The 20,800-nt window shown below is 41.5% G+C and overlaps 1 long non-coding RNA gene across 1 annotated transcript in view; it reads right to left on the bottom strand.

Annotated features, from left to right (window-relative positions):
• LOC105083743 (uncharacterized) overlaps window positions 1-20,800 on the bottom strand; it is a 55,121-nt gene that overhangs the window by 32,666 nt on the left and 1,655 nt on the right. The window contains exon 2 of the long non-coding RNA XR_836635.3: window positions 7,600-7,809. This is a non-coding gene — a long non-coding RNA (uncharacterized LOC105083743). The remainder of the gene's footprint in view (window positions 1-7,599; window positions 7,810-20,800) is intronic.

The raw sequence follows: 20,800 nt of genomic DNA, 5'->3' as shown, positions 1-20,800 counted from the left end.
TAACTCAATAGTTCCTTTTCCCATCAGTCCTTCCTTACTCATCAGTAAGGCAAAGGCAGAGAGTGTTTTAGAATGTGCATGAATCAAGAAGCAAAAAATTTACAAAACTATAATGAGGTATCATCTCTCACTAGTCAGAATGGTCATCATCAAAAAGACTATAAATAATAAATGCTGGAGAGGGTGTGGGGAAAAGGGACGCCTCTTACACTGTTGGTGGGACTATAAATTGGTGCAGCCATTATGGAGAACACTATGGAGGTTCCTTAAAAAACTAAAAATAGAGTTATCATATGATCCAGCAATCCCATTCCTGGGCATATATCCAGAAAAGACAAAAGCTCTAATTTGGAAAGATAACAAGCACCCAATGTTCATAGCAGCACTATTTCCAATAGCCAAGACATAGAAGCAACCTAAATGTCCATTGACAGATGAACAGATAAAGAAGATGTGGTATTATACACAATGAAATATTACTCAGCCATAAAAAAGAATGAAATAATGCCATCTGCATCAACATGGATGTACCTTAGATTATCATACTAAGTAAAGTAAGTCAGACAGAGAAAGACAAATATCATATGATATTATTTATATGTGGAATCTAAAAAAATGATACAAATGAACTTATTTACAAAACAGAAACAGACTCACAGACAGAAAACAAACTTACAGTTACCAAAGTGAAAGGGGTAGGGAGGGATAAATTGACTATGGAAAGAAAAAAAAAGAAGCAAAAAATTTAAGGAATGTAGTTAGTTTTGTGCGGCATTTCCACTGTTCTATGCATAAGCTACAAAATGAGAATTGTGTAATTTTGGTGATTCTGCATATGAGATAAATGCTCTTATTTTTGCTTTTAAAACTGCCATAGGATAAAGTAAAGATGAATGGTTAAATTCATGCTAATAATGAAAAAAGTTAATTTTTCTTTGCCTAGATTGACATTAAATAACAAATAAAATACATCATGCCATGTCAAGATATCCCAAAAGGAAAAAGGTATGTATTTTAGTAACTTTGATGGCATTTTTTTCCCGGCTATTTTTTTTTTAATTGAAGTATAGTCAGTTTACAATGTTGTGTCAATTTCTGGTATACAGCATAATAGTTCAGTCGTACATATACATTCATATATTGGTTTTCATATTCTTTTTCATTATAGGTTATTACAAGATATTGAATATAGTTCCCTGTGCTATACAATATAACTCTGCTTTTTGATCAAGGGAACTGTATTTTCATTTTGCACTGAACCCAGACAATTACGTAGTTGGCCCTGGATAGAGGAGACTGACAGGTCCGGGTGGGCCAGAAGAGCAGTCTGGGCTCGGAGGACCTCTCTGTAGTAAGACTTGATGAGCGTGTCTTCCTGGAGTTATCGTCCCTGGTGGTTGAAACATCGGTGACTTGGTTTTACTTACGTTAATTTCTTTCCCCAGCTGGCAGTTTGCCCCTTCTCTCCAACAAGAGCTCTTTCTGCACCACCCACGATGTACTGGCTGTCACAGACTTTTTGATCAAAAAGAGCAGTTCTGGTTTTATTACATTTTATTCCCCCCACCTCACCCCCATAATTCATGTTCTTAAATTCTCTGCTTATAAGCTTTCACTTCCTCTGCACTGAAGGACCTCCCTCTCCTGCTCCCAATTTATCCTTCTGCAGAGCCGTGCCTCTCTGCCTGTCCAGGTCATTAAGAACTTGGGCTTCGGCTGCAAGGCTGTGCTTGCATTTTCCAGTTGAGCACTGATGGAACGCTGTGTCCAAGCGTCATTGTCCAGCTTTTTGGTGCTTCCAGTTTGTGCCTAGCTGACACCTCATCACGCAGTCTGGATTGGAAACGGGCTCGCTGTTTTCCAGCCACGCTTCATTTTGTCCAGGAGGTAGGTGCTGGCTGTCCTCTCTGACTTTTTATCATCTCACTCTGGTCTTCAGGTGTTCCAGCAGCCCAGTGCAATTATTCCAAATGAGAGTTTCATCCACTCTGTACACTAGAGCTTCTTCTGAGGGCTTGGTAAGATTTCTGATAGGCTTTGATTCATTGACTGAACTCAGTATTTCATACACTCCAGTCTTCTCTTGCTCAAGCAATAATAGTTCCCTGCCAAGTGAAGTCTGGAATTCTTTTTCTAGAACATAACAGTGTACAAGCGCTGTCTTCACTTTATTTAGACAATCTTTATTAGGGATTCTTTCCCGACTCTGGAAGTTTATAAAATTAGTAGTGAAAATGTATGACCTTTCCACAGAGTCCCAGCTTTCCAATGAATTCTTCATATTCTTTCTCAGTTCCCAAAACAGCACATTTCCTGTGCATTTGAATTATTTCTTCAAGTCATCTGATTGTATCTTTAAGGCCAGATACTTCCTTAGGGATGTGGGGTTTTTTTGGGGGGGGGGTCTTGATTCCTCTAAAAGATAATCTTCACTGCCTTGATGTTCTGTTCTTAACTGGATAACTTTTTATTTTGGAAATTTCACAGCTACCGAAAAATTGAGAGATCAGTGCACAAAACACCCCACGTACTCCTCACCAAGATTCACTAATTGTTAACATTTTACCATGTTTTCTTTTTCTTTATGTATGATATATGCTTTTTCCCTCAATAATTTGGAAGCAAATCACAGATATGACACTCTACCCCTAAATATTTCAGAATAAATCTCCTGTAAATAATATTTTCCTACATTAACCATAATACCATTCTCACATCTCAGAAAATTAACAATAATTCCCAAATCTAAAATACAACTCTTATTAAAGTCTCCTTATTTCTCCCAAAAATGAATCTGACAACTTTTAAATCATTTCTTTTAATTCTACCAAGATCATTTGAAACTACTGTGCAATCTGTTATTCCATCACTTTACATCTACTCTTCATGGAAATGAGTGTTTCCCCTAGAAGAAACTGGCAAATGCACCACCCCCAAGAAGACAGTAAAAATTCCATGTTCCCAGGGCACGTTATAAAAACCCAGACTGGCCTAAGTCCCTCAGGCAGAGTGGCCAGTAGCGTCTTGGCATATCAATAAACTCAGGAATTCTTCAACTTCCCGGCCATTAGACAAGGCTGCTTTCCTGCATTTATTTTTCAGTCATATTCTGAAACATCGATACTTCCAAGCTCATTTACCATTAAGCTCCCCGACTCTTTCAACAAATTTAAGTCCTTTTCAGGCATTTTCTTTCTAACAATGGACTCAGTTTCTCTATCACAGATGTCCCTTGTGTAATCTCTCACTATCTTCCATTCTGAGTGTCATTCGGGTTTCTTCAGGAAGAGTTCATAAGGATAATCTTTCCTAAATTCTTGCATGTTCAAAAATGTTTGATTTTGTATTTTGCAAGCTGATAGCTGGGCATAACAATGGTAGATCATACTTGCTTTCCTTTTGAGGAATTTTAGGGTTTGTGCCCCTGTCTTCTAGCATTGAATGTTGACTTAAATAAGTCTGAAGTCATCAAGTCACCTATTTTGGTCTTTTTGCCTGATTGCCCAAAAGAATCTTTATCTCTGAAGTCCAGTAATTTTGCTAGGATATGTCTTAGTGATGAGAATCCTTATTAATTTTTTTTCTGGACTCAGCGGTCCCATTTTGATAGCTAGACTCAAGACTTCCTGGGTTTTTGAAAGTTTTGATGATATCTTTAAATATTTGTTCAACTAATTGTCCAATTTGTTCAAGATTTAAAATTTGATCAGTTTTCTTGGTTTTTCTTACTCTTTTTTGGTAGTATTTTCATATTTTTATTGTGGTATAACTATATACAAGGAGTGGCACAGATTTAAGGGTACAATTTGATGGATAAGTTTTAACATATGTATACATCCATGAAACCATTGCCACAGTCAAACAGTGAACATACTCATCTCCCCAAAGAGCTTCCCTGTACCCTTTATAATCCATCCCTGTGTCCCTTCTCATTGCCTTCTCCATTCCTACGTACCACTGATCTGCTTTCTGCCACTTTAGATTAGTTTGCATTTTCTAAAATTTTATATAAGTGGTATCATACAGTGCATACTTTTTTTTCTTCTTCTTCTACTTTGGGGGGTGGGTCTGGCCTTTAACTCAGTATGCCTATTGAAATTCATCCACGTTGCGGCATGGATCCGTAGAAGTGGTGAGCAGGGGGTTCTTTCCCCATCTCCAAACCCCTCCCCCATCTCCTCTGGTGGTTTCCTCATATGCGTGCATTTCTCAGAATTCAGCTGAAGACTCAAGAGGGCCCTCAACACATCCCTGGCTCTCTCCCCCTCTGAAGTTCCTTTCTCTCTGAAAGCTTTCCCTGGAAACTCTAATCCCCTTAGCTTCTCAGGTCTTCCAGCATCTTCTACTGAAACCAGTTAGGAAAATAACAAGTTTAAAATATTCTCGGTTAATCAAAACAAAACAGGCTGGATGTTTCGTCTGTTTGTTTTTACTGTAGGACTTATGGGAGCCTTTAACATGTTATTATAACTGGTGGAGAGATAAGACTACTGAGAGATGGCCAGGGAGGAAGAAGAAAGAGTCTTGTTTTCACACACGATTCATAGATAGATCAATACAATCGCAATTACCTAAAAAGTGTTCTACATCCAACCTCAGACAAAATACCAACTGGAATGGAGAGAAATTTGTGTGTCCAACGGTGGATAGCTTGAGTGCAGGCAAGAATAAATACGTGCATACAGTGAACAGACCACACACTGGGGAGAGACATCTCGACTAAAGTGGTTATCATTAGGTGGAGTTACGCCAAAGTGCTTGTAATTTGTGTTTATTTTTATTTTCTATCCTTATGATAGAAACATCTGCTGGTTTTTATACTGCTGCAGACAGAGCTGGCTACGTAATTTGTAAGGCCCAAAGCAAAATGAAAATGCAGGGCTCCTTATAAAAAGCAGGAACACTTGCTGTTAAATGTACAAAAATAGAGAGTTTTTTTCTTTCTTCTTTGGTTTCTCAACTAATCATGCTTGGTTTTTATCTGCTATTTAAAGGTCATTCTAAGTAAAGAAAAAAAATAAGGTTTTAAATTATGAGCATGAATTTTACTGTTCTTCACATTGTGCAATGCCAGTTTTAAATGCAGACTATGAAACCAAGAGCCGGGTCCTCTGAGCACAGGACTCTGGGTGACTGTGCAGGTCGTGTGCCCACAAAGCCAGTTTTGGCTGCTCAAAAGGAAGAAGCACGTCTGTTCTACAATTTTCAGGCCGCTGATTTTATGCACTTCAGACAGCACTATTAGGTTTCTGACATTTACAGTGTTTCTCCTGTGGGAAGTTACGGCACATTTTTGACTGACGGAATCCACCTTTTAAAGACGATAATGGCCACTTCATTAGAGAGAGAGAGGAGTCAACAAGAAAAATGTTTCCCTTGCACTTCTCGAAGCTGTAAATGTCACTGCTCATTGTAAGGAAATGTTCCTGGGTCCAGGGCTGATAAACCAATCAGGCAGGCTCAGGTTAAGGCATTTCAGAAATGTGTTTGAAACTTGCCTGGCAGCTTCAGGGCTGAATGGACTGCATGAGAGGCTGAGAAATGGTTTCCCTGGAAAGGAACAAAGACACTCTGCCAGCTAGCGGGGCAGGGGAACTCAGACATCACCTGGGAGAGCCTGGTCCTTGTAGATGCCACACTGGGACAGAGTTAAGGTTGCTTGTCCATCGCATCTTGGACAGATGAGATGCTGGGCTGTGTTTAATAAACCTGTGGGTTTCAGGCACTCAAGCCCAGCTCCTATCTCTTGTTAGTTGGGAGCACCAGGGTGACTAACCTGTGGTATCTGAGCACCCACAGAGGGTGCTATGGGTCTGCTGAGGGCAGGACTTGTTTCTTCCAGTTTGGTGTTCTCTGCTGATGGCTCTTTCTGCTGCCTCTACTCAGACCTGTTTCCTATGTGAAGGCCCCAGCTGCCCCCTGGGGCCATCTGCCAACACTTGCTCTCCCAGAATCTTTAATTTTTTCCGGCTGCATCTGTGGCAGGGATGGAAGTGCTGAGGCCCATCTACCTGGTGAAGGATCTCTTACTGTTTCTGAATCTTTGCTTCCACCCCTCCCTGGCTGATGACCCTGGGCCCTCCTTTTAAAAAAACAGAAAAATACCTTATTAAAATGCCCCCTGGGAACCAGAGAGCCCCAAAAGGGCTCATATGGCTAAAAACCCCATGTGGGAAACTCAGACCTTAGCCTTTCGTTTGTTTGAGCTTTTCTAAGTGCCTCTGCAGAAGCTTCTGGCTCGAGTCTCTGGAGGTGGAGCTGATCAGGTTCTGGATGTCTACATCACACTGCTTCACCAGGTGGTTGCCATGGGCTTTTGTATCATATTCTTGGGCAGCTGTTGAACATGGCCCAGAGTGGCTGTCCACCAGGCCACCACTGAGAGGGCTGTGCTCTGAACCTGGTCCTCAGGCATCACCTGATCCCCCACACCCACCTAGAGGACCTCCACTGATAGGAAGAGCAACCCCATGTTTCCCGGCCACATAGGACATGGTGCAAGTGTGTCGATGTCTGACGCCTTACACAGACCTAACTTCCCACCCACTGGTGCTTCCTTTTTGCTCATGCACAAAACTAGCACTTACGACCCTCATAACATCTTGTTGATAAAAAAAAAAGTAATCATGGCTACAAAGCAATGAGATGATTTTCTAATTTGGCTTCAAGAACTAGCTCTGCAGACAATTTTAAACCAATGAATCTGAAAACATTTGGGAAATGGCAGCATCATTATAATAAAACCAAAGTTCTCAAGAAGACCAGTATTATGGGAACAAACACCGCACTTGCCTACCTCTGCATGATTTTTAAGTCAGAGAATTTACTAGTCACACCTCAGTTACAGTTCTTTAGAATCCAGGATCTTGGCACTAGAATGAACCTGGGAGACCTCCATCAGCACCCTTGTTCCGGGCTGGTGAAGCTCAGCTCCACAGACAGGAGTTACCTGTTCACATTCATGTGGTGAATTTAGGCCAGACCCCTGATGAACACCCAGGTGCTTGACACGTAGACCTGTTTCCCCACAGCTCACTGCTTCCTCCCCTGTCCCCACCCCTCACTGATACACCTCTCTAACAACAATAGTTAACGTTAAAAGACAAACAAACAAACAAACTTTGTGTCAGATACTAAAAGTGCATTATCTTAATAAGCCTTCAAAGAAACCTAATGGTGAGAAGTATCATTCCCATTTCACAGACAGCAAACGAAGGCCCAGAGAAGTTAAATAATAGGGCTAAGCTACAGAATTAGGAAATAGAGGCCCCAGGATCTGAACCCAGGACTGCCCATCTCTGGGCCCCCTGCGTTTTAACAACACTGCCTCCTTTCGTCCCAGTTCCTTCTCCCTCTTCCTCTGGTGTCCCTTAGGAGCTAGGATAAGGCACATTCCACTAAAGATCACCCTCCCTCCAGCCAGTCACTTCCCTTCTTTTTGTGTTTATCAACACAAATAGCTGGTCCTCTCACACGTTTGTTTTGTTGGAGGCCTGCCTTATTCCCTGGGAACCCTGGGAACAATGAGCTGCTGCCCCAGCCCTCCGGGGCCCGCCCCCATCCTGGACGGCTTCCTCAGCTTCCCCCACTCATGCTCACCCCCAGCAGAGACTGCATGGCGGCCCCTCCAGCTTGTCTACAAAGTGCGTCAATCACTTGTTTACTTGCTTTTCCTGCCTGGCCCTGGGGGATCCGCTGGCTATTTCTTCCTTCTGGAGGTTCTCTTGAGGTGAGCTTTGATCTTCAGAGGGGAAGGGGCAACAGGAAGATGGTGAGAGATCCTAGGAGTCTGTCAGCAACTGACTCATTCTGTGAAAAAAGAAAAAATAAATGTTCTCTCTTAAAGCAACGTGAGGATGCTGGTGAGAACTGGGCATCCCTGCCAGTGCCTGGATGGAGGTCCTCCTTTTCTCTGGGACACAGTTTGAAAAGAACTAAAAAATTCCACAAGTCAGAAGCAAATCCCCCCAGGCTGGTCTATACTTAGCTAGCAGTATAATTCATTGAATAATAAACCAGTGTACAATCTTTCCACAAAAAGCCACAGCTGCAGACCCCTCACTGGAGGGAGATGTTTTTAGATGCGTATCTTCCCTTGGACAAGGCTGCTTGTAAAAACAACCTGCGACACAGTCTGATCTGAGAGCTGACATGGGAACTCCTGTGGAATACCGCCTGGAATTCCACCCCATTAGACAGCTACTTGTTTGGGCTTCTGAGGACTTTTTGGTTCTCAAAATCCATATTAATATAAAAATGTACCACTGGTCAGGGGCACTGAAATATTTAAATAGTCAGGGTTCCAGCTGGAAACAGAAGGGACACTCAAAAATGTTCTCTGACGGTTACCAGTTAGCTCAAGCTACACAATTTCATTGCTTCACAGGGTGGCTTTGCTTGCTAGGTAAATTTTTACTATGAAGTATATTATATGTATCAAAGAATATTTTAAATAGAGTTGAAAATATAGTACATTTAACACCTATGTACTTACCACAAAAATTGAGAAATAGAACACTAACTGGTAACTTACAAGTTCTCCAAATGCTCCTCTCTAAGTAAAACCTCCAACCTCTTCTTCAGAAATAACCACCATGTTGATTTTTGTGTTAATCATTCTCTTGATTTTTTTCATAGTTTTACTACCTAGGTATATATTCCTAAACAATGTTTATTGAGTAGAAGCAAAAATCTAGCTGAGGATGAAAGGGCAATGTTGCCCCTGTTTGACAAAGGTGTCTGGGAGAGAGATACACTGAACAGAGTCTCTGGGTCAGTCCAGTTTCAGTTTCCCCAAGAGTTTACAAGAGCCCCTTCTGGGGAAGTAGGTGGACAAGGTCATGAGTGGGTCTTGAGAAACCAGAGTTGGACATGTGGTAGGGCTGCAGTGGGGGCCAGGCACTGGGTAGCCAGAAGAAATGTGGTCCAGAGTGTGGGCTGCTCTGGGTGTTCTGCTTCACTAGGGTCTACCTGCAGCTCCTGAATGACACCAAAACAGAACACTTCCGTGGGGTGAAATGAGCATCTGCAGTTGACCCAGAAAACAGGCTATGCTGTGGGAAAAGCACCAACCTCCTCAGAAATAATTAAGGCAAGTCAAAAACAGATCATCTCAGTTAGACTCACCCAGGAATTCTACCCTCAATTAAAAAAAAAAAAAAAAAGAACCCACAGCAGTGGAGATCTTGGTGATGACAACTCTCTACAGACCTATCTTTTGAGGCATTCTATTCTAATCTGGACTGGTTGTCCTCCATGCCTGGTACACAACTGTCAATCTGAGGCCACTGCTTACCACCCTTTTGGGTATTTCTTTCACTCTTCTCCAGTGTTGGAGCTCATGCCTTCTGTATTCAATGTCTTTCTCCTTCCTGGCTTACTATCTATTTTGTGTGTGTGTGTGTGTGTGGTGTCTATACTCTAGTAATTCCCCAAGGAAGGATGCATGGGAAGAGAAATTTGTGAAGACTGTACAAGTCTAGAAACGTTTTTATTCTATAGTGCTTTATTCATAGTTGGGCTGAGTATAGAATTCCAGATGGGGGATAATTTCCTTCAGTATTTTGAGGGTGTTTCTCCATTGTTCTCTTGCTTTACATATTGCTATTGAGAAATCTAAAGCCATTCTGACTCCAGAACTTTGGTATGTATATATATATATACCAAATATATATATACATATATATTTCCTCTGGTAATTTGTAGATTTTCTTCTTTGTCCCCTCTGATCTGAAATTTTACAATGATGTTATGTGCCTTGTGCGCTGCTTCTTTCATTAATTAGACTGCACAATTAGTGGCTCCTTTCCATCTGTTTTGGGAAATTTCCTGCATTATTTCTAAGAGAATAGCCTACTTTTCCCCATTTTCTCTGTTCTTTGTTTTTAGAACTGATATAATTCTCATGTTGGGCATTCATGATGGTCCTCCTTCTTTTTAGTCTGTTTTCTCTTATTTTCCTTCTGTGTATGTTTGCTCTTTTGTGGGGGGGGAGTGAGAGATGAAATTTCCTCAATAGTACCTTAATACCCAGTTATAGTTTTTCATTTTTGCCACCAGGTTTCTCATTTCCAAGAGCTTTTTAAGAGGTCCTTGGATTTTTTTTTAAAAATAGCATCCTGTTCTTGTTTCATGGAAGTTCTTTTATTTCTCAAAGTACATTATTGAACTATTTGTGGTATTTCCCTGTATAGTTTTTATTTCCTCCAAATTGCTTTTTTTATTTGTTTGTTTTTTTCTGTTTGTTTTTCTTTTTTATCTCTATCTTCCATATTAGAGCCTTAGATGTAAAACTTCTTCTATGCTCATGATAGAGTGGGAAGGTTAAAACAAGGCTAATTGGAAGTTCTGAGCAGCAGGGGGACATGAGAACTTTGAGCTTTGGAGTAAGGTGATCTGGCTCAGCTGTTTGTTGGAAGAACACCAAATTCTTTAGGCATTTACTTTTCAGACAGTCACATTACCCAGGGAATAGTCTTCTAGAATCCTGCCATGAGGGTGAGGGTCTAGATGCTAATGTACTGAGAGCCAGGTGTGGAAATAACACATAATTATGCTCAGAGTTAGTCCCATTTCAGAGTTCTGTTCTAATGAAGGCCTCAAGAATGGGAAGAATGTCCATACCTACAAAACCTGTTGCCACCTTGTTACACACCAGGCTTCCTCTTGCTGTAGCAGAAAACTGAGCAGCAAGTGGTGGGGTAGGAAATAAACAAGCACTTGCTAAATGTTTCTCTTATTTAAGCAACATGGTAGGTAGTAGGTACATGTGCTTGAGCTCATTTAAGACCCATAAGAAATCTGCGTTGTAGGCATTGGGGAATTACTGAAGGTTTGTCCCTTGCTTTCCTTCTTGCAGCTGAGTTAACAATGACTACTGAGGATTAAATTACTTGACATGAGGTCAGACAGCTGTGAAGTGACAGAGTTAGGATTCACATCCCAATCCTTTGATTCCAAATCTCTTTTTTATTTTAGTTTAAATGATATTTTTCAGGGAAATGCATGCTGTCATAGGTATCTTAAAAATACATAAAATTCCAAATAAATAATAAAAAAAATAAGGCCACCAAAGCACTGTGCAATACTCATACGGACACAGCATAATTTACCATTTATAATAATAATTTATAATTTTTTGTCTGTTTCTTAATTTGAATCATTTGAGCTGGTAAACCTATTCTGTTTCCACTACATGGCATCAGCCAAGGGCAGCAGGCATGGGCAGGAGTCAGGGTCTGAAAGGAGCAGGGTTCTATACAGACAGTTGCTGTTCAGATTGATATGGTTCAGTACCTTGGAGAGCTCCAAGGTAGTAACACTCTATTGGAGACTCAGCAGAACAGTGGCTGGGAGTTCTTTATAGTTTTGAACGCCTTCCCAAGAATAGAATGTTAAAAGAGACCATACACAGCTGGGATGGTCTCTGTCGGATTCATCCCCACGTCTCCCCAATTCAATGCTTTTTGTGAGAGTAGGTCATTATTCTTACCATTATGCCTTTTCTCAGGCTGTCTCCCCAGCTAGGAATGCCTGGCTAATTTCTACTCATCCTTTAATGTTCCATTTAATCATTAATTTCTCCAAAAAGCTTTCTGAGCTCCCTCTGCCTCCCACCTCAACCACACCCTCTCCCCTCGCTTTCTTCTTCTCAATCTCTCTTGATCGTTACATATGCCACACTAGATTATAATTGTCTGTCCTCCTAACTAGACTGTTTCTTGAGGACAGGGGCTGTGTCTCAGTTAGCTTTGGTCTTAGTAAATACTCTATAAATATTACATATGTAATAAATTAGTGCATTTTCTATTTGATAATAGAGAGTTATTGAAGATTCTCAACAACTTTGCCGCTCAAAGGATATTTGCAATGTCTGGAAATAATTTTTGTTGTTGCAACTCAGGGTGGGGTGCTACTGGCATATAATTGGTAAAGACCATGGACACTTCCTGACATCCTAGGTGCACAGGACAGCCCCCACAACAAAGAATAATCTGGCCCAAAATGTTATTCGTGCTGAGGTTGGGAAATCCTGTTTTAGAATAATGAAATGGATTTAATCAAACTCTTCTTTAATCAATTTAAGAGTCTCCAGAGAGCAGTGAGTCCAACTGGTTCATTTTACAGACAAAAAACCAAGCTAGTTGGTTGTAGGGCCAGGGCAAGAACTTGTACTGTGGCACCCTTTCCACACAGTTGCACTTGGCTTAATGTTATTTTTTAGCCATCCAGTACTCTGAGTGGGGAAGGGACAGAATGGTTTTCTTAATGCCCACTGTCCTGGGCTCATCAATAGGTTTGGGGGACAAGGATGAGACTGTTTAGACTGGAGAAAAATTTTTGGAGTCACAAAACAGGCCCAGCTAGCTTCATTCCACCCAATCCCCACATCAGCCTTTTTTTTTTTTTTCTAGAAATATGTGCCACAAATCTAGGGCTGAATGAGAAGAGTTCTTTCAATGGCTCATTTCTGAACAATTCAATCTGCTCCGGGAAATGAGAGATTAGCCTGTGGAAGAGTGAATTATTTTAAGCCACTCTACATTAGAACCAATTAAAGCTCTGGAGGGCTCAGTCTGCCCCAGGAGAATTCACTCTAATTGCTACAAACCAAGGGGATCCAGTATAATTTTTCTCCCATCAGCAAATAGTAGCATTTGGGGAGATGAACTCAATCTCCAAGGGAAGCTTTGAACCAAATGGGATGGTTATCTCCCTCTTCAAGTGCTCAGATTTAGAAAGCTCTTGATCCCAAAGAGTGCTCCAACCATACTTCTCATGAGGCAAATCTGCCATTTTCCCAGCAGTAATCTGCATTTCTTCCATTCAGCTCTGTTGAGTTATAAAAGCCAAATGATTCAGACACAATACACAGTGAATCAGCAAAGGAAGGAAATATAGAAAGAAGAATACACATGTCATCTTGAATAAAAGTGATTTCCAATAAATTTTGTGAATTGTCTTCAAGGGAATCAGCTGAATGTGTTAATCATTTATTGTATATCATAACTGTCTGGCGCATATGTGATTAGCTGGAAATGATATTTGTGGGTCCACTGAGGCTCTGAAATGATGCAGAAGGGTAGCTTGTTTCTGCAGAAACAGCTCAACTTACTTTGCTGAAGTTTGTCTTGGAGCATCAAAGGCTGTTCCTGTGTTGGCTGCTACTGGCATGAGAACGCGATGGTGGGTGGGGACAGAAAAGCGTAACAGGCAGCAGGTCCCAACAAGAAAAAGCTGTCTTTCCACCTCGATTCCTCGTCCTCTTCCTCCCCCCTGCCCCCCACCACACATGAACACCATGGGGAGGAGTAGTTCAGTAACTCAGAATTTGGATTCAAGTAGATCTAGGTTTGAATGACAGCTCTGCTTCTTTTCTGAGCCTCAGATTCTTTACCTATAAATTGGAACTAATAATGCTAATATCCCCAGCTTGTCAAGGGGGCTTACTCGAGATGATGTATATAAAACATACGACTCATGAAGGCACTAAAGAAGGGTTCTATTATCATCACTGGGCTTAGCCTCTGTCTAGGTAATTTTCTAAAGGCAGATAGCTAGGTCCGGGGGATTAGTGAGATGGGAATCATGGGATATGGACTGTCAAATGTAAGAAAAAATATCTGCATCAGGGGTCCACTTTAAGTTTTGAGGTCTAGTGATTTTTCAAAACTCTTTACAAGATGTAAAATGGTTGGAGTTGTGGTTAATCAAATGTTTGAATTACTCAGCTCTGTATTTAAGTTTTTAGAGAACAGGTTTGTCACTGAGCAGGCCTGCACAAAGTCCAAAACTTGCAGTAACCTAGAGTTACAGTTCAGAGAGAACATCAAACAAGAATCACCCTGCTATGGGTTCAAAGAGAGATCATTGCTTCTGCCATGAAAGAAAAAGGGGTTCAGCTGGTGAATCTTCAGTTAGAGTAAATATAGGGTTGGTGATGGGTGTCCTAAGTGCAAAGGTGCCCAAAGGCAGCTCACCATCAGAATCTCTGGGAGAACATTACAAAAATAATATGGGTTGCTATAGGGGATGCACTTGGTGTTACGAGAGCATACCTGAGGGAACCAAACCCTACCTGAGAGGCAAAGCCTAAGAAGCTTCCTAGAGGAGATACTTAAGTCAGGTCCGTGAGATGAGTGGCACTTAGGTAGGTGAAGAAGGGAGGAAAGGATGCCCCAGATAAAAAGTGTGAGCAAAGTTACAGAGGCAGGAAACGACATGGGATGTTTGGGAAATCGTAGTTTAGCATAGCTAAAGAGTAGGGTTTGAATGGGCAGTGGGGAGTAATGAAGCTGGGTCTTGGGAGTAGATTTTGCATAGGAAAAGAAGATGATGCGGTGACACGATGAAAACTCCAATCAGAGAATCACTCACCATGGAAACTCTCTGTCTTTGGCAGCTCCTGGTGGGAAAGGAGACCGAAAGCCAAGGATAAGTACTGTATGGTTTCCCCTATTATTTGCTTCCTCATGGAGATTCCAGATTTATAGAGGGGCTCAGTCCATTGTCCCTAGCAGCTGAATTTCTTATGAGACAGACTAGAATCCCCGATGGCTCCTACAAACAGACTATGGGAGGCTGGCTAATTGATAGGCCTATCAATACTGCATCACAGCAACCTCACAGTGAGGTCAATGGCTGAATAAATTGAACCAAAGCCTATCAAAGCAATGGGAGAAAGAGTTTATTTTGCTGTAAATAAGCTCTGGAGAGTGACTGGAATCAGGAAGAACCTAGGAGGAAAACTTACATGTCAGTTTTTCTGACAGGGAACAATTTTTTTTTTTTGAATGACATGGAAACAATTTCAATTCAACCATCTCTGATGAATAGTATCTTCCTTAGTGCAAAAACCTACCAAAGTACCAATTCTTCACATGCATTCCAATCTGTCTGGGTTAAGAAGGTCTCCTTTTGCTCCATCTGTTTCTCTCCAGGCCTTTGCTTGCCCACCAAATATGGGCCATGCTGGTTTCATACTCTTATTTGCCCATGTTGACTAAGGATCCACACTGAGCCAGGTACTGGTAGGCACTCCCTATCAGCTCACCTTATCCTGTTATCTGCCTGTGAGATATTATTCCAATTTACAGATGAAGAAACAGAGGGACAAGTGCCTTGCCCAAGGCAAAATAAAAATTAGAAGCTATGTGTTTTTTATTTACTTCTACAGCTCAATGGATTATCACAGAAATTACTCATGGAACCACCACTTAAGTCAAGAGAGAACTTTGTCAACATTCCTTTCCCCTCAAATCACTACCTTCCCTCTACTTCTCTGAAGCCTTTTCTGGTTCCAAACTTCTGCTTTCTCCCTGAGTCCATACCACCTCCCTTAGCCTCTCTCTTTATAGTAAAAGAAACGGATCAATAAAGAGAATGAGGGACTTTCCTATGACTGCATAAATGTCAGAGCTGGGACTTGAACCCATGTGTTTGAAGTCCTTTGTATCTTGGTCAATACCCTCCTCTCAGCTTACCTAAGTACGTTCCATCTTTCAAGGCTGGTCAAATGCTGTGCTCCTCAATGGAGACTTCTGGAGCACCCCTGTCCTCAAGGGTCTTTTCCTCTTCCTGGTCAGTTCCTACCTATCTGTCCCACAGATAAGACACTTAGCAGATAGTATCTGGCATTATTTAGCGTTTCATCTTCCCTATGAGTTTGTAAGTTTTTTGGAGGCCAGGTATCACAACTTACACCTGTTTGTATTCATAGAACCCTGAAAGTGGTCTGCAGAATAAGTGGATTCCTGGGCTCTGGAGTCAGACTCAGGTTCAAATCCTGGTCCTGCTAGTGGTGTGACACTGAATTCTTAATCTCTGTCCAAATGCCTTCCTGAAGGGTTGTTGAGAAAATTAAAGTACATAATGATTTTCAGGGTGTAGCATAGTGCCTGGCACACATTAATCATTCCACAAAGGTCAACCATTTTTGGAATCCAACAAGTATTTACTGTTGACAGTGAATTAGTCAACCGGTTCTCAACGTTAAAAAAAAATTTTTTTTAAAGAGAGAACTAAGATAGAAAGTCTCCTTTCCATAGGATACAAGTCTAGAAAAGCAACACACAAGTTAGAAGGAGGCCAGATATTGAGTCGGAATAGCCTCACTCCCCCTCTATCACGTCCATCTTACTACAGAAGCAATAATGGCCCCCCAGCGTGCAGAGCACTGGAATGACTAACAGCTGAGCAGGCGACAACCTAGCAGAGTTAGGGGCCCTGGCTGTGTTCCTGCTGCTAAGTCATGCAGAAGAGGCACCTCTGAGCCTTGGCAGCACCTAATGCTGTTAGAATGAAAGATGAGTCCATTTGGGCCCCAAACTTTGGTGTTCAGGCACTCTAGAAGATCAATGGCTGGAGAGAAATGCAAGGGCTGAAGCAGGAGTTTCCAGGGAAGAGGCTGAGCACCTGTCAAGAATCAGGAAATATACCACTCTGGGTGCATGTGCATATTTTAACCAAACGGTCCATTTCTTAAAAGGACTTTAAAGGGCAAAAGCTTGCCTTCCTTCCAACTTTCCTTCCACACATAACCACACAGGAGCAAGCTCCTCTGAAACACACAACCTATTGCCTTCTTCGTGCCCATTCTCAACTTGCAAAGAGATTCTTCTCCAAATACTTTCAGAAAAAAATTAAGGAGAGTTTTGGGATGGGATTTACATACTGATTATCTTCCGCTGTCATTCTGTGGGCTTTGTCTGATTATCTGCCCTGCAAGGTGCAGGAGGCATTTCTCTGAGCATCAGTGCTAAGCACAAAAGAACTCAAAACAAAACAATGTGAGGCACATCAGGTGGGTGGGTAACTGTCATAACAGATTTTGGAAGCTGAAAGGCATTAAGGAGAAGCAGAAGAGGGTAATGAGGAAGCTTTCAGATAATGGGACCAGGAAGGACTGACTAGGAAAAACAGTAGACACTTCCAAAACACAAGATCCCTATAGTTGGGTGGGGGTTGGGAGGGCACAAAAAAGCAAAACTCAAACCACCAGTAGCTGTCAGGTAAAAGCAAGTTGTGATCATCAAGCCAAGAGCAGGTAGGGGCAAGGGAGTCATGTGGCAACACTTTCCAATGCAAATACAAAAGATAGTGCTATAAAAAAAATGGACTATCACCAGAAACATTTATTGTCCACAGCAATGTCCAGGAATTATACAACCTTATCAGCTTTTCTTCTCTGGCCTCAGTTTCCCCATATTTAATCCAAAGAAGTCATACTATACCCCAATCTGAGTTAGTGACCCTCCTCTGCTCCCTCAGATTTCCATGTGTAACTGTCTATTAATGAGTCTGTCTCCCCAGCTAGACCTTAAATTCCAAGGGCTGGGATTGTATTTTACTCCTCTCTGCATCATCAAAGCCTGGCACAGGGCCTGGCTTATAGCAGGTGTTCAGTCAACATTTACTGATTGAATGGTCCCTAAAGTCCTTGGAGGACAGACTCATGGAATGACTGGATCAGTTGTTCTGATTCTGTCCTCTACAGAGCTCAACAGGAAGAGTGGTCCAGATCACCCTCCCCACCCCCTGGGAGCTGTCCTGATCAGGCTGCTTCTGTGGAAACACTGTGGCCCTCCCCAAGCCTTCTTCTTTTCTTAACTTCTATATTCCCATCTTCAAACATCATTCTCCTTGGTCTGTGCCAGTCTAAAGCTGTTTCACTTGCTTCAAACTTCAGGACAAAGGTCTCTCATTTACTCCCCTTTCTGCAACCAAATCCACAGAGCCTGCTTAGGTCTTTCGTAGGTCTTACCTTAGATTCTCTTCGAGGAAGAACCTGATAATGATTTGAATGGGAGAAGTTTACTAGGGAAGTGATTCCAGGGATCATGGATGGTGGAGCAGGGAAGTGAGACAGGAAATGGAAGCAAGGTGACACAGGATGCTCTAATGAGTAGGTACTGCTGCAAGCAACTGAGGCTCATTCCTCCTGAAGACCCCTTGGAGACTCTGTGGAACATACCTCAGAGTCATCCTGATGAGGAGTGTGGGAGCTGGGGGATTTATCCACCAACTCCCATCCAAAACTGGTTCAAAGTTAATGCCCCACCACTGCTAGTCTGCCTCATGCACTAGCTAAACACAGTCTTGCAGCCAGAGAAGGTCTCCAGGGGCTTGTATAAACAAGCCATCAGACGTACAGCAACAGTGAGATCTGAGCGGATCCGGACAGCAGCACCAACACCTTATGTGACACCTTCTGGCCTGACACCCTAAAGGCTTCCACTTTCTCCTCCCAGTTTGCTCTGCTTGGATTAAAACATAAAGTTCTCCAGTTGGAAGAGACTTCGCAATCATCTACATTAACCAAATCCCTCTTCAGTTCAGAACCCCCTCCACAACATTCCTGACAAGCAGTTAGCCTCTACTTGAATGCTGCTAGTGTCAGGGAACTCACGGCACCCAAATTATTTCAAGTAACTCGCTATTTCTGGAATAACTGAGTTGCTGAGAAATTCTTTTTCAAAGATTCCACATGTCACCTTGTAATTTCCAACTGTTGGCCTTAGTTCTGCCTTTTGAAGCCCCACAAAATGATTCTCCTCCCCCATTTGCAATAGCTCTTTTAATAGTTTCTACAACTAACCAAAGGCTATGTTTTCACTATGACTGTTCTTCTCCAGCCCAAATCATCCACTGCCTTTCCCATTCTTACTAAAATATGGTCTTTAGACTAGTCATTCTCAACCGGGGACAAATTTTCCTCCAGAGGGGACAGTTGGCACTGTCTGGAGACATTTTTAGCTGTTATAACCACCAGGGGGTGCTACTGGCAAGTATGGGTTGTGGCCAGGGATGTTGCTAAGAATCCTAGAAGACACAGGACTGCCCCAACAACAAAGAATTATCTGGCCCTAAATGTCTAAAGTACCAAGGCCGAGAAACCCTGCTCTAGAAACACCATTATCCAGGTCACTCTCCTCTGGATATTCCTAGGGCTTGTCATACACAGCACAGTGCTCAGAACATGACATGTGGCACCTGCAGGAATAGGACCAAAGAGAGCATGACAGCATGGTGGGGGGCCTCTTGCTCTGACAATGGGATTGACTACAGCAGCCGAAGCACCCGCCACATACGACCCTCCTTCCGAGTCTGGGGTCAGGGAAAAGCTCCAAGTACTACTGAGACAAACTGCTCTCAAACCAATGATTAGGAAATAAAAACAAAGATGTAAAAACATACATGCAAATCTAGGAGGCAGAGTTCCTGCTGAGCATTGCCACAACTCTTTAATTATGATAAACTGAATCAAATTCGTTTCAGTTCATTTTTTTACCATAAAGATGTAATTGTAGATCTTTCTATCAAATTTTTGTCACCTGAAATATGATAAATTGTCTTTTATATTTTCATCCATGCCACTCCTAAAAAATCAAATAGGACACACTGATGTTGATCCATTTCTTAACACTTTTTGGATAAGGCTGGGTTGACCAGCTATGAATCCACTTAATTGTAGCTTACATTTATTTATCAGATCTAAGAAAACACCAGGTCTAGATGGTTTTACTACTAATTCTTATCAAATATTCAAGAATCAGTTAATTCCTATTTTATTCAAACTGTTCTAGGAAATGCAGGGGGTGAGGGTGAGATGGAGACTTCAGCTTATTTCATAAAGCTAGTATAATCCTAAAACCAAAACCTTTCAAGAACAGTACATGAAAAAAATTACAGGAAAATCTCATTAATGAACATAGATACAAAATTCCTTAAAAATTACCAAATTGGATCTAGCTTTGAATTCTATATTTTATAAAGTGGCTGAGTTTTGTTTATTCCAGGAATGTAGGATGGTTTAACAGAAAGTCTATTAATAAAACTCACTACATTAATAGACTGAAGAGGTGGGAAGGAGTCAGGGATGGACCACAGGCACACAGAGGAATGTCTTTTTTTTTTTTTTTTTTCTTTTTTGAGTAGCTTTTTCTGAGTAACAAAACCCACAAAATTTCTGTGATATAAAATAGCACTCTTTTTTCATACATCTTGGGTAAGCCAGGGGCAGCTATTTTAGGCTGGGCTCAGCTGGTTAGTGGATCAGCTGGGCGACCATATCCACAAAACTCTCATTATTCTTGGACCAGCTGTCTAGCTGTTGCAAGTTCACCTCATGGCAGTGCAGAGTACTAAGAGGGCACACTCAATAGGACAAACACACTTCAAGCTCCACTACTTGTATAATGTCTGCCATCAGCCATTTGGCAAAAACAACTTGCATGATTGAGTTCAAAGTCAAAGAATGGGAAAGCACACTCTCCATGGCATGGATACTAGGAGTGAAGAATTCAGGCCAAATACTTAATATATCACAGGGCACATGGGTATTTTATTACTTAAAATTTACAGATTATGATATATACATACACATTACATAAATGTTTATTATGTGTGTGTGTATATATATATGAAACTTGGTATGTGCAACATATTTTTAAAGTTTGGGGGGGAGTTGGGGGGTATTTATTTATTTTAATGAAGGTACTGGGGATTGAACCCAGGTCCTCATGCATGCTAAGCACATACTCTACCACTGAGCTATACCCTTCCCCCACAAATATTTCATAATAAAACTTAAATTCACACAATAAGTACACTTTGGAATACTTCTTATGTACTAGTCTGATACTCTTATCCAAAAAGGAAATGAAGCTAGTTTGGCAGGATGTATTCTTCACGATCATCTCATTCATCTTTACTTTATCCCATTTTTTCAACCTCTTCAAAAAAGAATTTGAAGAGGTTTACAAAGCACTGAGACAAAAATAAATTGATACTAAATCAGAAA

This window comes from Camelus bactrianus, chromosome 20, assembly GCF_048773025.1.
Source record: "Camelus bactrianus isolate YW-2024 breed Bactrian camel chromosome 20, ASM4877302v1, whole genome shotgun sequence".
Lineage (NCBI taxonomy): Eukaryota > Metazoa > Chordata > Mammalia > Artiodactyla > Camelidae > Camelus > Camelus bactrianus.
Note: the sequence above shows the minus strand (reverse complement) of the source record. Positions and strands in the feature narration are given on the sequence as shown.